A 23,012-nucleotide genomic window follows, 5' to 3' on the forward strand; every position below is an offset into this window, starting at 1 on the left:
GCGGTTGTGCCGCAAGCGTGCTGACAAATCGGCCGTGCGCGCGACGTGTACATGGTGTTTAACTTTACGCTGCGCGTTCGACACTGCGGCAAGCATAGACATACCACCTAGACCTATGAGTGCCCATACTTAACCATGGCAGTAGGTGAAGCCACGTATCCAAGGTGATTTTGGTCGGGTGGTCGGACGCGGAGAAATAAGCGCTCATGTCTGGAGAGAAAGATGCGCTCGCTTGCGTGATTGTTGCGCCATTATTACTGCGCACAAATGCAACATGTTCTGTAGCCGCGAACATAATCTGCTTGCTTGCGTCCGGTATGCGCCCATGTCAAAGTCACTGGTCTAGGTACTTGTTTGTCTGGGGCGGCGAGCAAAATAAGCACCTAGGTCACTACCGAACTTGATGAACCAAATTATAGGCCCAACACTAACACTACCATGACTACAGGCAATCAAAGGATCATGATTGCATAGAACTGTAAAAGGTACTGGTATTGTGTTTTAAATGCCTATAAAAAAATGTTTTAAATTTAATTCGTCCATGGTACGAACTACGGTTTTTGTCAGAGAAGAACGGCATTTGTTTACATTTTGAGAGCGTGCAGAGCATAAACACGGAAGTGGGCAAGTCACAATCATAACAACAGACCAATAATCTGATTGGCCGATAACGTGTCATCTGCGCAGTGAAGCAAAATCATCTTCAAAGCGGCAAGTATGAAACCAGCATAAGACAGCGCGCATGCGCCGACAACAGCAGCACACTTGTCCTTGATGATCGTATGCTAATGGGTTTGCTTACTACAAGTGCGCAAACTAAAAACACGATTCTACTGCTTAGATGTTTGTGCCGGTTAAGAAACAACAGGGATGTCCTTACAAAAGTAACTTCATTTTTTAGGGAAAAACAATTTTACTTGTAAACAAAAAAATTACTCTGATTGAGAATTAAAGGATTTTGTCTTTTGGCTAGATTCAAAATCAAAATATTTGCCAGCTAATCCCCAGGCCCATCCATTATGACACAATATTGGACAGGCACTGTTAGTCTATAAATGTTAGGGAGCGATCGTTATTTACGACAGGGGGAGTGGGCATTTCGAGGGGAAACCCGAATTTTTTTTGTTTCTTGAGGGGGGAATGCAAAATTTTTTGTTGAACCAGGAGGTGGATTTTTAAGTTTTAAACGGAGACATTAATTATCTCTATAAAGAGTCTGTGAAGATACAATTGATCTGCTGCTGTAAATTGGTAAGTAGACTACAGTCAACATCAAAACTAAATACAGAAAACAAATTGTTGAAAATTGGGATAAATCGAATCCCACCCAGAGCAAACAACTTCTCTCTTTGTTTTCTCTCTTTATTCCTTCCTTCTTTCCTTCTTGCGTTGCCAAAAAAAACCCTGAGGCGGTTAGGGTTAAGCAGTTTCATAGCCAAGTCAAGTATTGGGGAAAATGTTCAGACGATACGAATTGTACAATGTTCAATTCTTTCATTCAGTAAAAGAGTGGAACAACTTGCTTACATCCAATATTAATAAATGTTGCCATTTATACAGCGCCTTTCACATGTAACAAAGCGCTTTAAATTTATTCCGCTGTTGTTAGAATGTGTCAGCTGCCATACAATGCCTAAAGCATGCTCATACCTTTGGACGGCACTAAATGGACAATATTCCTAACAGCTCCCCATTTCACCCCTGGGTAGAGAAAGGCAAGTGAAGTAAAGCGCCTTTGTTCAATACAATGGCACAACACGATGGCACTGCTGGGGCTCAAACTTGCAAACTCTGATTATTGAGGTAGAACCTGTACTGCTGCGCCACCTTTCCCCGCTACTCATCAGACAACTTCAGCTTTCAAATCTGTTCTAGCTCTGAATGTTCTGACACAGTACCCTGACTCCAAAAATAGACCTCCCAATCATACCTCCAGCTCCAGTTTAAACTTCTACAGGTAGATATAGAATACAAGATCCAAGAAATTCATTGGTTGAAATTCATGTTGGTAGATTTCATCTATGCATTGCATGCAATAATATTGCTCATACATCAAATGGTTTTATAATTCAAGCTTTTTAAATAATCATGTTCTTCTTCTTATTTTTTTGTTTCACAGGGGCATGATGATTTGAAAAAGGGACCTCAGGACATCAATCTACAATGCATCTCATGAATGATAGCTGCCATAAACAAATATGCTTTTTGTATAGAGCGTACATTTTCTTGTTGGTCATTCAATCTACACATTTGGCAAACAATGTTATAGTATAATGTAAAGTACCAGTATTCAGCAAAAATCAAGAGGTGAAATGAATTATCTTTGGTAATATATTAAAGTGACATTTTATCAGACTATATTTAAGAACTGGAGTGCTAAATTTGTGACTTCACATGAATGACACTGTATTGTGTTTTTTTAAAACTGTTGTGGAAGAGGTAGCCCAGTCAAAGGTAAATAAGGGCTTAACCTGAATAACCCACCACTAATTGCAACATAATTCATATAACCACCTAGTACAGACAGGCTGTGAGCTCGACTCCTATACCGGTTTGATTTGATTTGTGAAATCTTTAAACTACTTCAGTGGCAACCACTGCTTTCCAAGCAGGCCCTCATACAATGATCTAAGATGCTTGCTATTAGAGGGGTATCACGCTTTATAATAGAACTCGCTTCGCTATTTGAGGGGCATTGCGGTTTTGCAAATTGGGCAAGTTCTATTTATCATCCATTCTTTTCAGAAAAACATATTAAAGAATATATCAATAAAATTCACCAGAAGTCAAAGTAGTGGAACAATGCTTAATTTTTGCATGAATCCAAAATGGCCACTTATGCATGTGTGAGATTTCAAAGTTATTCCACTCTGGATAATATCCATATAAGAATGGGGAAAAAGTATAGTTTGACCTGTCTCCAACATACAGTTCTTGAGTTATAGGCAAAAAGGTGATAGGTTAAATTTTGGGGTCCACAGGCAGCTACAGTTGAAAAATATTCTAATTTTAATGAAACTGGTTTCAAATTATTCCCCAGTCAGAACTCTTTCCCCTTGTTCCCCATTAAAAACCCAAAATTAGGGAATTGTCTACTTTTAGGGGCAAATTTCAGCATAATTTGTTGATTTTACCCCCACTGCATGTTACCAAAGTAACAACCACCTGAGATATGACAAACTTTTCTTTGTTTAAAATGTTTTTGCAAGCATAGCAATCTGAGTTTGTTTTTCTCACAATCATAGAATTTTTACATCTTTATTCCCTGTGGTACCCAAATTTTGACATTTGACCTTTTTCCCTATTACTCAAGAGCTGTATACTCAATCCCTATGACGAGGGGAATAAATTGGTATCGTCGGCTTTTTAACAAGATTTGACCAACTTTGTAATGTCACCCCTGTATAAGTGGCCATTTTTGATTTATGCCAATTAGGCAATGTTCCACTTGGATTTTCTGTAATTTTTGATATTTTTGTGTGAGCTTTTAGGAGATGGGTGCATATGTAATAGATTCTGGTGCATTTAGTGGTGGGTCATTTTTTAATTAGACAGGTAAGGGTGACATTTAGGGTAAGGTTTATGGATTAAAACTAAGTTGCTGTATTTATTGACTAATAACCCTTCAGTTGAGGCTTTACACTGCATGATCAGCAGTGTGTCTGCTATCTTCAGGTAGATCAGCACTCTCAGTCATCCTAGGCTATTTAAGGCACTTAATTTAATGCCCATGTGACCCATCCTGTCTGCAACCTGTAATGTCAGCACCCATCTGGCCACAGGGGCATTAAAGTAAGTGCCTGCATTTAAATAGCCCAAGATGACTGTAATATCTAATATCTTCAGTAGATAGTACTTTACACTGCATGATCAACAGTGTGTCTGCTATCTTCAGTAGATAACACCATACACTGTAATCGGTGGTATATCTGTTATCTTCAGTTGATAGCACTTCATACTGCATGATCAGCAGTGTGTCTGTTATCTTCAGTAGATAGCACTATACGGTACACTGTTATCTTCAGTTGATAGCACTTTACACTGCACGATCAGCAGTGTGTCTGTTATCTTCAGTAGATAGCACTATACGGTATGTAATCAGTGGTATATCTGTTATCTTCAGTTGATAGTAGTTTACACTGCATGATCAGCAGTGTGCCTGTTATCTTCAGTAGATAACACCATACACTGTAATCAGTGGTATATACGTTATCTGCAGTTGATAGCACTTTACACCGCATGCTGATCAGTGTGTCTGTTATCTTCAGTAGATAGCACTATACACTGTGTAATCCAGGGCTATTTTAACGTGTCTCACTGTCACGTGACGTGCCGAGATAAAATATTTGTACAGTGACAATTAACAATCCGTGTAGATATGCTTTAATAGTAGACAATGGTAGAGCCTTTCTTACGGTCACATGCAGGTAAAAATGTCAATATTTTTATTTTTGAAACGCACTCTACTTCATCAACACTTTTATCTCATTGCACTTAAGCGTGACAGTGAGGCACGTTAAAATAGCCCTAGTGTAATCATAGGTCAGTCTAAATATGAAATTACCCACTACTAAATGCAACAGAATCCATTTCACATGCGTCCCACTCCATCTCCCAAAAGCTTGCAAAAAACATCAAATGTCACAATATCCAAGTAGTTGTACTTCTGTGAGATTTTGGTCCTAAATTATGCTCCAGGAACAGCTGCTCCGAGCATGAATAAATCTGGAGTAATATTCTAAGTCCAACATGCTCCAGGAGCATGTTTTGAATGCACAATGCTCAAGGAGCATGTCCAACATATATATGCTCCTGGAGCAGTGTGCATTCAAAACATGCTCTTGGAGCATGTTGACTTAGAATATTACTCAGATTATTCATGCTCCTGGAGCACTGCTCTTAGAGCATAATTTTGGGCCAAAATCTCAAAAGAGATTTTGGTCCTAAATAATGCTCCAGGAAAAGCTGCTCTGAGCATGAATAATCTGGAGTAATTAACTAAGTCCAACATGCTCCAGGAGCATGTTTTGAATGCACAATGCTCAAGGAGCATGTCCAACATATATATGCTCCTGGAGCAGTGTGCATTCAAAACATGCTCCTGGAGCATGTTGACTTAGAATATTACTCAGATTATTCATGCTCCTGAGCACTTTGCTCTGGGAGCATAATTTTGGGCCAAAATCTCAAAGAGATTTTGGTCCTAAATTATGCTCCAGGAAGAGCTGCTCTGAGCATGAATAATATGGAGTCATATTCTAAGTCCAACATGCTCAAGGAGCATGTTTTGAATGCACAATGCTCAAGGAGCATGTCCAACATGCTCCAGCAGCATGTTTTGAATGCACACTGCTCCAGGAGCATATAATATGCTCCTGGAGCAGTGTGCATTCAAAACATGCTCTTGGAGCATGTTGGACTTAGAATATTACTCCATTGGGCCGACCTCTCAAAGGAGCGTGGAACAGTGCCTAATTTGCATGAATCCAAAAGGCTGTTTATGCAGGGGTGAAATTTCAGAGTTGGTCAAATTTCGTTAGAAACCATGTCAATGTATTCCTCTTGTCATAAGGATAATTTTAGGTTGACCTATCTCAGATGTACAGTTATAGTGGAAAAGGTCAAATGTCAAAATTTGGATTCCACAGGGGGGACACACATTTAAAAATTCTCTGATTTTAATAAAAATGGTCTCAGAGTGCTCTGCTTGCAAAAACAGTTAGAAAAAAAGAAGTTTACCATATCTCGGGTGCTTTGTTACCCCTTTGTTATCTTAGTAACATGGGCAAAAAAGATCAAAATCAATTGAGCCCTGCATGTTGATATTATATGACCTATTTTGACCATTGACCTATTGATATGGAACAAAACATCCAAAACAATGTATTGGATGAAAAAAGGAGCATTTTTCAATTGTGGACACCTGTGGACCCCAAAATTTGACCTTTTTGCCTATAACTCGGGAACTGTATGTCGGAGGCAGATTAAACTATTCTTTTTCTGAAACCTTTTGATGAGAACAATACATTGATATCGGTTTTAACAGGATTTAACTAACTTCTAAATTCCAATTGTGTATCCAGAAGTCTCCATGTAATAAATAAAATAACTCCCAAAATTTGCTCATGCTTTAAATTAAAACTTTGCTAGTTTTGTTTGTATTTGGTAGTTTTTTTTGATCACTATGTATAGCCATATGTTGGCCTACTATAAGGTTGTATCAAAATGATTATTACCCAAGTTTCAAGTACAAGTATGTACAAGACTGCAACACAAAATAACCCAATTGTGGATCAATATATAAACTTTTGTCATTTCAAGAGAATTCTATGTTGCAAATATCACAACTATTTGTGTATCAATCATTTTGATACAGCCTGTTGTATAGCATCCCATATACTTTAGTTTTTTCCTGCCAGAAATTATTTCTTGCTCATCCCAATTTAGCCCTCCTCATGGCACATGAATACTGTAAAAGTGGGCATTTTCACAGAACATTAATATTTGTGCTTTTCCGCTTAACACACATGCCACGTAAATAATAAATCCTCAAATAATTATGTTCATTCATGTATAGGACTCTGAGAAAAATCACAAATTTAAAAAAGCCGGTATCCCAAGGTATTTCAAAATTGGCAAAGTACACAACACTACATGAGCTTTAATACATTGTGTGAAAATTCACATTATGTCAAAGTTTATGTCACAGACCAGGAGTTTGGGGAATTTGGTAAATACCATAACCACCTGGGTATAAGCCCACCTTCGCTATAAGCCCACCCCTATTTTCAAAACATTCTGGGAACAAGGGTGCACTCAGGTATAAGCCCATTACTAAATTTTGGCCAAGTTTTTAAATCAAATCAATGCTTTGCTCTCATATTTAAGAACAAATATAAAAAAGTATCAGTTGATAATTAACATCCCTTATTATTTTAAGAAATTGACATAGATGATAGAAATTACTGGCACATTAGACATATACAAATGGGGGGTGATTGTTCTTATTTTTAAATTCAAGCACTAGCCCTTCCCGATAAGCCCACCCCCATTTTCGAAGTGAAATCTGCCGTCTAAGGTGGGTGGGCTTATACCCGAGTGGTTGCAGTAATAAATATATGTTGTGCAACAAACTTAGATAAGCAATTTTCTGGCCATGGGTAGCAGAATGGTCGACTGTAGATCCGTTGGATAACGCTTTTCCAATGGGATGAACTTTGCTGCTTGGATGATGTCACGATGAGGTTAGCATTTATTCCATATTGAATAGCGAGTTCCGACGGATCTGCACTCGACCAGCCTCGTAGTGATGGCTGGCAAAAGGAAATGGTGCTTTATTGATACCCTTATGTACATGTATGATGAGGCAAAATAAATTCACACCAAAAACCAGGTTATTGTTCAGGAAATTAATTCTTATATTATTTAATAAATATAAAGTTTGTAGTAGAAAATTATTGATCAGGATAGACTTTCCCAATAAATCAATCAATTTTAATCAATCAGCAATACTGTTTCAAAAAGGTTTGACCACTAAAAATTTGGATTAATCAATATCTGATCATGGAAGTAAGTACTTCCATGATCTGATCAAATGAACAAGATACACCTTTGCTATATATCATTCAAATATTTTGGTCAATTTTTGGCAATAATTTAAGGGCCAAAATAATGCATGTTTATGGCATTTTTCATTGGCTGTGACAATCAAGCCCAAAGACCAGGGGTAGCATTAAGGCCCGAAAGTCAGGGGTTGTTTTCCGTGTTTTTCACTCCCGAGCTTGCAGAAAATCCAAATACATGGGGTGAAAATTAATTCTCGGGGTGAAAAATATTTTGCAGTGTAGTCAGGGATAGGAGTAAGGTCCAAAAGCAGAGGGTCAGAGTTCACCCCGAGCTTGCACATTCCCAATATATGGAGGGTCCTGCCAAAGACTTGCAAGTACAAAGACTAATAATGCATTCTATTCTTTAGTAAACAGATTTTCTGTTCTTAACTATACTCAAATAATCAACATTAACTTTTTAATTATGAGCTCACTCTTAGTCTGTATTAAAGACTTTGAATACTTAGACTCCACCATGTCTTTGGAATTTGTGACTAAAATTGACAGAAAACATGGACAATTGCATGTTTTGGGCTAATTCCCCTCAAATTGTCAAAAAAAAAAGGACATTATTGTTAGAAGTATAGAACTAACTAAAGGATTAAGACAGGGGAATAGCCAAACTATAGCAAAAATTGACAAATGGGGACAAAAATTTGGGGTTTGACTTTGGGGACCATAAATAATCCTGGCTACACCTCTGGATTAGGATTTAGCTATGTTGCAATTGGCAAAGATATTGTCTTTAATTTTAAAAAAAATAGTGTTGCATTTTTCTAGAATCTGGAGTAATTGCAACAGAATCCCATCCATTTCACATCGGTGATGAACAACGGTGAAACATGATTGAATCCCTAAAATGTACGGTATGTACGCTGGAAAAAAAAGTGTGTTATCAAGAATTTTATGCTGACAGATTTGATATCAACAAGTTTCCACTGTTCTTGGTAATAACAATCAGCCATCGAATTAACCCAAAACACCCATGGCATTTTGCCGTGGGTGCCCATCCCTACTGCCGTAATGCCCTCAAAATATGTCCTTTACCCAAGGCAATTTACTTGCCGTGCCCTATAATGAAGTTGATGTTTGTGTGTGTTTTCTTCACTTTTGAGAAATTGCCTTGGTGCCCTTCTCAAATTTTCAACAGTTGCCATGATGCCCTCTTGAAATATTACAAAGTGCTGTGCTGCCTTGCCTTTTCAGTGAAACTAAGGCAATTACCAACTTGCCCTAAAAAAAGTTCCTTAAGATCCTTAATTCGAGGGCTTAGGGCTGATAACAATGTCTCAGTTCCTGGGGGCGGGGTAGTGCAATTGGTTATTACTATGGAGAGTCAGTCACATCAGCGCACTGGACCAGGTCTGGCATCAGAAGCTTCCACATCATTGATGGCCGACATAATCGTAAGGTCCTGCATTTTAAGTCATCCTGGCTGATGTTGAAGAGAATGCAGCAAACAACAATGTATCACATGCACCCTCTAATACCACAAGCAGGGAAATTTGCTCTTGAGCTGATCAATCAGAACTCAGGTGGATATCCATGGTGGATCTATGACTCTGAAAAACAGTGAGAGAGAGAGAAAGAGAGGGGGAATTATAATCTATTTACAGAAGGTGTTGAAATTTTCAGTATAACATTGGCACACACCATTCACAAACAAGTTGAAGCTATATAGTTGACCAAGTACTGCATTTTTTGATTCACATCAAGCTTCTCAAAACACAGCAAAATAGGTCAAGTACCATTGAGGCCTATTAACCTGCACCTATTGCAACACATAGAAAGTGAAATTAAATTGTTAAATCCTATCTTTATTTGAATTGTTGTATGAAAACAAACATTTTGATACACCTTTTGTCCAAATCAGAGCACTCTGATATTTTTGACCCCTAAGACCAAAAATGTGACCTTTGACTTTCTCTGCTATAACCTAAGAAGGGTACATCCTGTCAAACTAATAACTACTACATGTAGTATACATCATAAGATTGAGCACGAAAGAGCTTGGAAGTAGTACTACTGTCACGGTAAAAAGCGGTCGTATATTTTTGGTAAGAATAAACAAAAAGTCATTGAATAAAAATATATATATCATAGGCGATTAGGCGTAGATCCCGGGGTGGATGGGGGGGATAAATCCCCCCAATATTTTGCCAGGGGAAATGGTTCATACAATCATCCCCCAATGTTGATGCCTGTATGGGTTTCTGACCAAATTAACCTCATATTTGACCATTGTAGCCCCCAAAGTGCAAATTTCTTCGTACTTCATGCAAATTTATTCCATTTTTGCACCATATTTCAACAGTTAAATTTCAAAATGGCAAAATTTTTTTATACCCGGATATAAATTCCATTTACGGATTACCCGAATTTAAAAAAAAAAAAATTTATTTTTTCGGGTTTGTAGTGTCCCTGGACCTAGAGCTAAATGCTAGGATAATTCATTGTTCACTTATTCATTCATTGAATTTGTATCAATTTTGAAATCATTAATAGAGTATGACATGAGTACAAATTTATTCAAATGACATAGGCCTACAATTTTTTTTTTTTTAATAAGTCAACCATGAATGATCCTAGCATTTAGCTCTAGGTCCAGGGACACTACAAAGCCGAAAAAAAAAAAAAAAAAATGGTTGATACGGGTACCCGGTTTACCCACCGAAATTTACCACGGGTACCCAAATACGTCATTACCCTATAGGTCACAGCCTTAAATTTCATTGTATTTGGTTTATTTTAAGGAGATAAGATTCATTCATTCCGGTTACTGTTCAAATGAGTGATTCCCAGGCCTCCCTCAAGTAACTCCATGACACATCATGCAGTGCTACAGACAAACTTGAGCAGAAACTGTTATATATTATGGGTGATTTGAAAATAGGCATCCCAGGATGGGCATCCAAAACTTTAAATCAACCGCCTGGCAATACAGAGCTGCCAACTCTCCTCTTTTCTTGCAGGAGACTCCCTACTTTTAAACCTTCAGAACCCTTAATTTTGGTCATCTCCTGAAAAGGAAATGGTTTCATCCATTAAGATGTACACATTTTGACAAATCTCCCTGATTGCAACAGGAAATCTCCCTTTTTTTTTTTTTCAAATGCTGGCAGCTCTGGGCAATAGGGGCTCTGACTCTGCCCCAGTGATATGCCACTGTCATGCTTGCCTTCACAACCCCCCCCAAAAAAAAAACACATAAAAATAAAGTACCTGTTGCATGTATTCTTCCTCTGCTTCTGTTTTGAACAGAAGTCATCATCCATGAAGTATAGCAAGAAGTCCCTGCAGATGTTCATTCTCAACAGCTCAGCTGAGATACAATGTACTGTCATCGTGCTGGTTCTGGTTGACCATGATTGTGCCTGTCGTTGATGATACTATTACCTGTATTCATGAAATTTACAGGAAATTGAATATTAAATACATGATGGAAGTACACTCTGCACTGAGAAAAATGCAAAAATAGGCACAGAATTGGGCAGGGGTGTAGTACCCCCGTAAGTGCATGAACTTACTTATTATTTTACACCCTGTATCACCACTTTAGTTATTCATTGCGTAGCTAACTAACTATAGATACAATTTATTAAAGCTCATAGTGTGGCCTGTAACAAAATTAGATTTCTTTTGAGTTGTTTCATTCATACAAGTACTAAATAGCAAATGCAATAAATTATCAATTTCAAGTATTCATTATCACACTATATTTTTTCTTACACACCCTGAATACTAACTTCCATTTTGCACAGTTGCATTGCTTGGAACATAAGCTTTCCAAATATGTATACTTTTGCTGTAATTGGGTATTTAGTTTTAAAGATTTCAATACCTTTTTCTAATAAAATGAAATGAACCAAAAATAGAAGTAGGAGTATCAAAATTTAGTGACGCCAAAGTAAATTGTTTGGTAGCCCTTCCAAGACAAAAATTTCGAGGGTTGGTTGATCGATCTTTTTTTTTCCATGTGTTTTTCCTCCAATTTCTCCAATTGACAAATGCTCGATCATTTTAAGGAAAAAAATTGTGTGTTTTTGGACTGAATTTAAATGTACATAAATACTTTGTGTTTTTTATCAAATATGCATTTAATAGATAAAATGAGTGAATAACAATTATAAAATGTCCTTAATACTGTCCAAATTTAAGGTTGCTTCGAAAAGAGTGAATGGAAAAAAAAAAAGCCCAACCAAAATTTCTAATTTTTTGGGTCGGTCTCTGAGGCAACCAAACATTTTTTTTTGCCTGATGAATCAAAAATTATGACCACCCCAAGACTGTACACATGGCAGTGATCGACATATGTGCATATTTCGAATCGCGCACATTAACTTAAACTCACTGAATGTACATGCCCGCATTCAGGTGTGACTTGTCGACACGTTTGCGGCCTAACCGCACAAAAGCATTGACAATTGACATCACTACCAAACTTGAGGTGAACCAAATTATACTATGCTGAGACTAGAGCTTGTCTGTACATACAGACCATGTAGTTGTAGAGACTGTTTTTACTATTTTTTGTGCTGCTGTGCCAGTGCATAGACCGTGAGACAATGGTTGAGCTATTTAAGGTTTACAAAGCTTGAGGTGAAAGTGATTTTTTGAAATATTAGTCCTATTAAGTTCTATCAGGGCGGATTTAGAGGCGCACCGGCGCGTGCCCCTCTATTTTTTGCAGATCGGCGCCTGACTCTGTGTATTTTGCAGAGCGGCGCCTGACTTGTGTGGGCGCCGAACCACGGCGGCGGTGGTGGTCATTCATAGGCCAGCTCACATCACACACTATAGGTGGCGCTATTCATCCATAGGGAAGTGGAATGTGCATGTACGGTCCAAAAATGGCTTTACTGTGGGGCTCATTGGAGAAAATCAGTAAAAATTAATTTTGACAACCAAAACCTTTAGTGATGTTGACTTAATATGTTGGTACTGGCATGATACTGGATTCATAAACTATCACATAGTGCAATCCATGTTCCACCAAGTTGACACTCGAATAAGCTCAAAAGCAATTTGTGTGTAAATCAAGACCATCCAAAACAAGCTTTCTTACAGTAAAGAATAGGAGGTCATCTGGGGTCACATACAGTAGTGTGCATTGTACATGTGCCTGCTGCATGGCTGTCACAATTTCACACACAAAATTTTGGGCAAATTGATGACACTATTTTTGTCTGTAACTTCAAAAGTATATGCACTAGAAACATGATTGACCCCTTATTGTTTAGGTAATTCAATTCTCTTTCAAATGAAAGAACTTTCAGCTAAAAATATTGAACTTCAAAATTTTATGAACATCCCTATCATTCATAAGGCTAATGAAAGTCGATTCCTTGTTTCCCGTTACCCTACTCCGCTCAAAACCAATTGCTGGCCAAATATTTCATTATTTTGAATAAAATGTTGATTTCTAACCAACTTAAACATACCAATAAATAATTGTGATTTTAAATATATCATAAATCTGTTTCTGTTGATTTTCAGGGATTTTCTTTGCAGTAGGAGCATGGTATATGGTTAATAATGAATTAACTTTTTGATCTGCTCTTATCTCATCCCGTAAAAAATATTGTGAAACTTTTGATAAAAGTTGTACAATCACCTTCAACTTCATGTGGTTGTAAACTACATCTGTACACTACAAACTGTGATTTATCACATACATGGGTAGTTATTGGTTTACACCTGTAACAGATGCAATAATGAAATGGTATAAAATAATGAATAATGAAAAATGAAATGGTCACCTACACAGTCATGAAAAATTGTGCAACGGGAAACAATGAATTGACTTTCATTGGCCTAATCATAACAACTTTTATTTAATTTCCTTCCTGAAAATGTATACTTTCATAATACTATCATTATTGCATTGCGGCAGTCATACACATGTCATGATGTACAGTCGGGCATTAGTTCACCACGTAAACTTGTATGGCTCACAATTCGGACTGCTCGCCATTAAGTTTACTGCTTTCTGTGTTTTGAAATTTGTTGACGTTTTAACGATCCCGATTTCCGGTCGATTATTTTAGCTGTGTCGCGTCACGTGCATGGCGCTAGTGGGTACCAGCCAAACTTCAGAAAAAAAAAAATCACGATCGCCGATAACGATGTGATATGGGACTTACATAGGATTACACAGAGATATTTCTTGCCAAAATTTGACCATTTCTAGGTAGCTTTGCCCTACTTTGTCTGTGTTATATGAAAAAGGACAGTCTTAAGTACAAGTAAATGTGCAATGCTTTTACTGTTTTGATGTTTTGGGAGACTGGGAGGGATCAGAACAAAAAAAAATGATGGAGCCTATTCTTGACTGTGTAATATTCCTTCAGCACATTATCGTACGGTAATAGCCTTATACGATGGACAGATAGTATCAGTTTGTGAATGAGGACATCGTATAAGTTCCTTGTACTATAGAAAAATTATCAAATTCGTGACACATCGTGGAACATACTCTTTGCGTGGCTGTGCGTAGTAAGCAGTTATGCATGAGATAGCCTCGCTAATATGGACGCGTGAAGTAGCGTTATGCTGTGGCGTGTAGTTAGCATGATTAGTCGCGGAGTAACAAGCGTAGTGAACGTTCCACGATGTCCACAAATTTGATAATTTTTCTATAGTCGGGCATGGCGGGCTATTCTGTGCTGTGGCTGTACGTACTATGGGGTATAGTCTGTCCACTTAGAAGTACAAAGTAAATAGACCTCGGAAACTGGAGGTATGAGAATATATTCTTCAGGCGTCAGTGCAATGCGCCTAATTGCTTCTTTGGCGCGCCAACTATTGCACAATTTGTACTTACCGAGCGCACCACGCTATTTACGCGTCACGTTTTTTTAACACGCAGTGCATGTGACGCAAAGCATCGACCCCAGGTGCCACAAATTTGGTTTGTACTTCTATGTGGACAGACTATAGGCCTACTGACTGAACTACCATGCATGCATGTAGGCGGCTTGGGCCCATGCATGCCAGGATCTGTGATGCATAGATGACAGCCACTACCAGTGGCACTACCATGACTACTTGTAAAATTATGAATGCTGTCGATTTCGCCGCGCATGGCCGGTAGCATTTCCATTATGTTATATTTATCACTTATTTATTTGTAAGCTTCATCGGATGCAGTGTGATGTATTGTACTGAAATTTGTCAGTGTCTCTGAATAATTTCATGATTTTAATTCAGTTCGGTGAAATTTACTCAGTTGGTTATTTGTATTTTCATGTATCAGTCCCCCAGTGAATTCATTTGGAATATACAGTATTACTCACAAAATTAAGAAAACATCATCCGAATCTCCGGTTGTTCACGATCGCATCTCACTTGTAAACAAAGTGAAATTCCCACCTGCTCCCACTTCCGGCAAGAAATTGTAAAAATCGCGGGTAAAAGTGCGTTCGAATTTCTAGCTCACGCAAATCACGCAAAATATTGAGAGGTCATCGGTGTGACATTGTTGTCAGAATTGAAAGGTGATAATGCGGGTCTCTGATTGGTCAATCGGCGAGTGTTGCACACCCCTTCTCTATTTAAAATGCGGAAATAAATACTATCTATGAATAATTCATCATTCATCGATCATGAATATGCATGTTATCGTCACGTTAAAATCATCCGATCGAATCGTATTATGTTTATGGCGCTTACTACGTGTATATAGTGTAGACTTGATCCACCAGTCCTTCAACTGCTTACGCACGGTTATCGGGTTGTGCTTTTCTCAGGGGGAGAGGGGCAAGTAAATGAATACCATTTAAAATGATCATTTACTGTGTGGAATGAACAATATTTTGTGATATCTTCTAATTATAAATTTATTAAAACATCAGAAAGGGTAAAAAATCAGACAGATTCACACTATATATTTGTTAAAAACGTATTTTATTTCACACCTTGTACAAATATCACAAATAATACAAGAATGCCTACAGCTCTTGGTCACATAACAAGATACTAAACTTACTGGCAAGAATATAGACAGCAACCTGTTATAGAGTTGCTATCTACAGTAGATAGCAACTTCTATTGTTTGTGTCACATATAACAAGATACTAAACTTACTGGCAAGAATATAGGCAGCAACCTGTTATAGAGTTGCTATCTACAGTAAATAGCAACTTCTATTATTTGTGTCACATAACAAGATACTAAACTTACTGGCAAGAATATAGACAGCAACCTGTTATAGAGTTGCTATCTACAGTAGATAGCAACTTTTTTTCATCTCATTTGAATAAAATTACAGTCTATACTACAGGATAGGCACCTGCTCATAACAATATATTAAAGCTGCTATCTACTGTAGATAACAACCTGTTTAATATTGTCATATTTAACAAGATTAATACTAAATTTGCTATCTACGGTACTGAAGATAACACCTGCTTTATATTGATGTAACAATTAACGATATATTAAAGCTGCTATCTACAGTAGATAGCTACCTGTGTAATAGTTGTTTAATTTAACAAGATTATTATTAAATTTGCTATCTGCAGAAGATAGTACCTTTGTAAGTTTCTTGTCAAATTTAACAAGATGTTAACATTCTATCAATAGTAGATGGCAACTGTTTAAGTTTGTTGTCCAATTTAACAAGAAATTAAATGTGATATCTACAATATTAGATGGCAACTGTTTAAGTTTGTTGTCCAATTTAACCCTATTCTATTACCCCCCATCAGGCTTAATATGCATGTAAAAAAATATTTACACAAATAAGGTCTTATCTTTTGAACAGTTTTAATAATTTATCACTTCTCTATCAACAAAAAAACTTTTTTCCTAATATAACTACCATTTACGCATCATAAAGTGGTTTAAAATGTTGAAAACTTGCATAATTTAACCATTTTAAGGCTCAATTTTGCCCTAAAAATAGCCCAAAAATGTCCATAAACTTGTTAAATATAGTCCAAATTAACTCTGATTTCTTTTTATTATATGTAGAGACACGGCAGTGTATTTAAAACTGCATGAAAATGCAACATTGATGTACTCATATACTTCAAAAATGTAAATCAAAATATTTTTTTCATCATATTTGGCTATGAGCTCATTAATTATTCATGAGCTAATTTGCATAAAATTTACATAATTAATTATTAAACTTGTTTTTCTAAAAGCTTTAAAGTCCAAGCTTGCCAATGGTATGTCACTTATTGGTTTTTACCCAACCGATAATACTGCAACCCAGTAGTTAATATGATACCTCCACACCACTCAAATATACCACTTTTGTGGGGGTAATAGAATAGGGTTAACAAGAAATTAAATGTGATATCTACAATAGATGATACAATTTTGTCTTTCTGTCACACAAAAAGATATTCAAATAAGTTACAATGTGCAGTAGATGACAGGTTTCTTTATCTGTCATGTTTATAATATGATTTATGAGCAATTCAAATTAACCTAATACCATCAGGTTTGCTCATTATAAAACATGAAACTACACTTCAATTAGCCATCTTCTGATATCAAAGCAATGCACTTCAGGGTTTTGATTGAATGAATGACCAGTAGCACTTGAAATCCTTAGTGGAATGCTCTTAATAACACTTGTATTCAAGACATACCACTTATGAAGATAGTAGTATAAATTAATGCATAGTCAGAGCCATGAAAGAGTGCAGTGCACTTAGTTAATGCGGCAATTCTAAATATTAACACAAAACAAAAATTGAAAAAAAAACTTGACATCAATGACAGGGGTCCCAGCATTTGACAAAAACAGAATTAACTGAATTTTCCCTGATATTTACCTGACAAATTTCCAAAATTCCATGAGAAATATCTATCCTTTACTAGCACATAAACCTTCTAAAAATTTAGACTATAACCGTTTGGAAGGGTGTTGAATCGGTAAAAGGTAACTTGGGCAACTCAAATTCCCTGAGTTTTCCCATATTTTGATCTGTTTTTCTCAAATTCCCTGCGTTTTCCCTGTCTGGAAAATGAATACTTATTTTCTCTGATTTCTCTGAGTGGTTACAAACCTTGAATAGGTAAAAAAACACATTACATTTTATGCCAACATTGTAACTTTATCTAGTTCAAGTCCTACTGGTTTTGTAAAAAAAAGGTAAAACATTGATATTTCATATAACATTAAGTACTTTCAAAGCCTATTACCAATTGGTCCCTATCAAGACACAGGTGTTCCATATGCCATGTCATATGGAACACATCATACCACTAAGGCAAAATGAGGAAGAAAATCAGAGAGACATTACATATTTGTACAACTTGTCTGATACTAGGGATAACCCCTTCTTCGCTCACATGTCAGTTTTTAGTTGCACTTTTATAATGAAATCTGACATGTTGTGATAGCATCATCATTGTCTGTCATGGTTCAAGTTTGCCCTTTTCTACTGACTTCATTCATAAATTACTTTACAGTCAGCAAGCACACAAGAGACTCTGCTATCATGGCCATGGATACTTAATGCTTTGCATGCTCGCCATAGGCTTCAATATCAAAAGTCCAAGTTTTGAGATATTTTCTCAAAATATCAAGAGCTATCTCAAGAACCACTGAACCAATACTGGGGTTGTTTGTACTTGTTTTAATGCATTTTTCGTGGCGATTCCAAATATTGTCATGAAAATTAACATTTCTGAAATTTTTGAATTTGTAAGACAAAATTTGAAACATGTCATCTGCAGTCGACACTGGCGTGGAGAGAGTTAAATGTCACATTCAGCTGTTCATGAATACATCCTGCACAGTGACTGTGTCAAGGGACTCAGAGATGTTTTGTACTATTTTCACAAAGCACCAATGCATTTTATATTTTTTATATAGGTTTATTGTACCTATGACTGAGCCAAGTCCAAATCTCAGACTCTGTCTATTATCACACAAGATGAAATTGAGAGTTTGCCATAATAGATCACAGGGATGTCACAAGGATGTTTTTACAATTGGATATGCTTAACTTACTGGCTTTTCAAAAGTAAGAAAGTTTATTTTTAGGGTACTTTATGATTATTAAACTTAAATTTCACAATCTTGACATTGGACTGCATGGATTAGATCAGACCAAACATAACTGGGTATTGGTTACAGACACAAAACATATTACCAGAAAAAATCAGGAGAACTTGACTTTTGCAAACATTTCAATAGACATATAGACAAGCTGCCATGCATTCATGTAAAACTTTGCTGCACAAAGACATAACTCCATATGTGACCTGTTCTGTCAAAATCAGACAGAACTGGTTACGGAGTTTCTGCCTGCTTCAAATAAAAGCATCAAACATATTTTCTGTACCATAAATGCAATCAATGGTGCTAAAATAAGATTCTGCAAATTGAAAGGACTGCTTTAAGGTACCGGTACAGGAAACCTATCAAGTTCCTTGATTCAGAGCCAAGCAAGAATAATGAAATCAAATTTAAATAAACAACATGTCATGCCCAGTTCCATCTGATTTTGTAAGAATGGATCACATGTTAGTTGTCAGATTTAACAAGATTAATATTAAATTTGCTATCTACTGAAGATAGTAAACAAATTATATACTGCCATGAGAGGTTCTGGTTAAAACTATGGGCCCGAGGTGAGATCAACAGATCAACTGCGCCCCTCAGGAAAATAGTATGAATTGATCTCAACGAGGGACCATAGTTTTAACCAGAACTTCGAATAAAGGCAGTATATATTTGTTTTATATACTTCATTAATATTTTCTTTGTTCATTGATTGGTTTAAAGAAAATTATTTGACGTTTTGACTCTTCAGCTTCTAACCTGAGTGAACAGCACGACCAATTTTAGCACAACCTATAGCCTATTTTGTCCTTAAAAAAAAATTGAATAGGCTAAAAGCGGGCTAACCAATTACAGCAGCGCGAAATCACGCTATGGCAGTTTCGCATGTGCAAACTGTTCCGTCGCATCGAATGCACGCACGCGGAAGGCATGGTCAAAAGTACTATTTACGGCTTGGAGGTACTATTTACGGATAGGAGTACTGATGGTAGAACTATTTTTGGTCATGTGATCCACTTTTAACCAATCAATGAACAAGAATATATTAATGAAGTATATAATACCTGCTTAATACTGATGTCATATTTAACAATATATTCAAGTTGCTATCTACAGTAGATAGCAACCTGTGTAATAGTTGTTAGATTTAACAAGATTAATATTAAATTTGCTATCTACTGAAGATAATATCTGCTTAATATTGTCACAATTAACAAGATATTAAAGTTGCTATCTACAGTAGATAGCAACCTGTGTAATAGTTGTTAGATTTAACAAGATTAATATTAAATTTGCTATCTACTGAAGATAGTAGCTGCTTAATATTGTCACATTTAACAAGATATTAAAGTTGCTATCTAGAGTAGATAGCAACCTGTGTAATAGTTATTAGATTTAACAAGATTAATATTAAATTTGCTATCTACTAAAGATAGTACCTGCCTAATACTGATGTCACATTTAACAAGATATTAAAGCTGCTATCTACAGTAGATAGCAACCTGTGTAATAGTTTTAATAGTCAGATTTAACCAGATTAATATTAAATTTGCTATCTACTGACGATAGCACCTACTTAATATTGTCACAATTAACAAGATATTAAAGTTGCTATCTACAGTAGATAGCAACCTGTGTAATAGTTGTTCGATTTAACAAGATTAATATTAAATTTGCTATCTACTGAAGATAATATCTGCTTAATATTGTCACAATTAACAAGATATTAAAGTTGCTATCTACAGTAGATAGCAACCTGTGTAATAGTTGTCAGATTTAACAAGATTAATATTAAATTTGCTATCTACTGAAGATAGTAGCTGCTTAATACTGATTCAAAGCCAAACAAGAATAATGAAATTGAATTTAAATAAACAACATGTCGGCACCCAGTTCCATCTGATTTTGTAAGAATGTGTCACATGTTAGTCATGATGCAATCATTCAAATGTTTGAATGGTAACAAATGGACATACGTCTTTGTGCTGCTAAGATTTTGATACATTGGGCTATTCCATTGAAAATCCACACTTCCCCTGTGGAAGATTTTTGAAATATCTTCTACAGAGGAAGTATGAATTTCAAATGGAATTACACATTGATCAACTCTATTTGAAACTCATCTTCCCTCTGTGAAAGATTCAGGTAGAATCTTTTTCAGAGGGTATATGAAATTCAAATGGAGCTGCCTGATGTGCTCATTCCATTTGAATTTCTTACTCCTTCTGTGGAAGATATTTCAAAAATCTTCCACATGGGTAGTGTAGATCTTAAATGGAATAGCACATTCAAGGTTTGGTTATGACTGCCTCATACCAGCACTTCAGATGTGTGATACAATCTTTGCCAATATGTAGCACTGAGGATCAATATCAGTGCAGCTCACTAAGCAATGCTGTTAAATAATTAGTTCCTTTCAGGGTTGTATAGAGTTTGTGTTCAGTTTGTTTCAAGGAACATAGTCTGAATAGTTCAAATGTCTGAATGGGAGCAAATGGACATATATCTTTGTGCTGCTGAGATATCACATTGGTCCATGATGATACATTTTGATACATTAAAAGTTTGGTTATGATGTATGATACAATCTTTGCCAATATGTAGCACTCAGTCAGTATCTAGGATCAATATCAGTACAGCTCTCTGAGGCAATGCTATTAAATAATTAGTTCCTTTGAGGGTTGTATAGAGTTTGTTTTCTTGAGATTATTTCAAGGAACATAGTCCGAGATGTAAGTACTAGAGGGTCGTACCTGCAAAAGCTGCCTTGTAGATATTTGACTGCATTCTATAATGAAAGACAGAGATAAAAAAGACTAAATTTGCGTCTGGCGTCATCTGTCAATCAAACTCGTGCATGGTTTGTTTACAAGTGTCATGATGATACGAGTTGCTGAACACGGCGGTAAAACCGGGTGCCTTATTGTTAATTTTGCACCTTCAAACATACAAACCATCTCAAAAGTTAGGTCTTTATAGTAAGAAACTTTCTTTCCCTAAGGAACCATGTCAACAATACCTAGAAAAGTTGCTTTTTGCCTTTTAATTTTTCGCCATTTTCTGCTATTCCTTTTCTCTGATCGGCACCAGATAAATCGACCTTCTTTCTACCTGCTATTAACCAATCAAGGATCGTAGGGAATTTGATTGACAGTGACATCAGACGCCAAATAGTCTTTTTATCTCTGTCTTTAATTATACATTGCCTCAAACTCATTCTACTACAAAGCCATTTTGGACTGGAATGAACTCCCATCAAACATCAAGGGATTGCCTACCAAGTCTGTATTTAAACAAAGTGTCAAACAACATCTGGCCAGCAACTCTCTCAGTCAAGAGATGTCTGATTTCACTGTAGGCATTTTTTTGTTTCCCTTTTGTTCTCTCATCTTTTCTTGGGACCCCATCGGAAATAAGCTTGCCTTTTCTGCGGGCTTAATGGGTTATCCCGGCTTGTCTTTTATTTTTGTCCGTGTGTCCTGATCCTAAATGGCTTTGTGGCTGATTAATTTAAGCTTTAAATAATTTGTCACATTGATGTACTTTGTAATGATTTTTCTGTCTCTATAATTTGTTTTTGTATTCTAATGATCTTGCCAAATAAAAAACAAACAAACAAACACACCCGACACCTGGCAGCTATTGCAGATAGGCTCTACTTGCCTTAACCTGTGATATCATGTAGTAGACTAATGATAACACTGCCTTAAAGCTACCTGGCTAGACTTAATGAAACAAAAAATATCTCTTCATGGTGTATTGCTCATAGTTATGGCTATATAGCTGATGAGTAACAAAATGTGGGGCGGCCATATAGATCTGGTGGCTGCACATTTCTCTATCAAAATTGCTGTAAGGTTATAAAGAAACACAACAAATTATTAAGATAGTAGTGTGGCTACAGCATCCCCTGTCACCTACTTGCTACAGCCCTTGCTATTTTATCCTCAGAAGTTATCTCATTATCAAATTATTTGTTGCATGAACAGTCTGGGAATCGAGACCTGCCCCCCCCCCCTCCCCCACTTTTGAAAAAGGCCACTAATAAAAGGTAGAGACAGGTCAAAATTGATATCATTTAAATTGCTATCTGATTAAATCAAGTCATAATATTCATACATCCTATTGACCAATTAACCAAAAGTGCATCACATGGGTGTGCCGCCCACTTCAAATCACAGTACTTGGAAAATGCTGTTTACTGGTATGCTCTGAGAGAAAGAAAACAAATTTCGGCTAAATTATACCATAAGAACAGAAAGGAAACAAAATAGAGAGGCGTTGGGCAGTTCAAAACAGCTTTAAAATAAAGTGGTTAAATGTGAAAGTGCTGTTGTGATTGGCTGATTGAATCAAGTCATATAATAACTACATCCTAT

General features: G+C 36.5%; 1 protein-coding gene and 1 long non-coding RNA gene across 2 annotated transcripts in view; both read right to left on the minus strand.

The window, feature by feature from the left end:
* LOC140141566 (solute carrier family 4 member 11-like) overlaps nt 1–23,012 on the minus strand; it is a 302,152-nt gene that overhangs the window by 174,048 nt on the left and 105,092 nt on the right. The gene's annotated exons all lie outside the window — the stretch shown is intronic.
* On the minus strand, nt 7,854–15,016 carry LOC140141563 (uncharacterized). The gene is made up of 3 exons (XR_011857431.1): nt 14,903–15,016; nt 10,830–11,003; nt 7,854–9,169 (listed from the first exon to the last, which is right to left on the minus strand). It is a non-coding gene; the product is annotated as an uncharacterized lncRNA (long non-coding RNA).

The sequence above is a fragment of the Amphiura filiformis genome, chromosome 19, assembly GCF_039555335.1.
Source record: "Amphiura filiformis chromosome 19, Afil_fr2py, whole genome shotgun sequence".
NCBI classification, from domain to species: Eukaryota; Metazoa; Echinodermata; class Ophiuroidea; order Amphilepidida; family Amphiuridae; genus Amphiura; species Amphiura filiformis.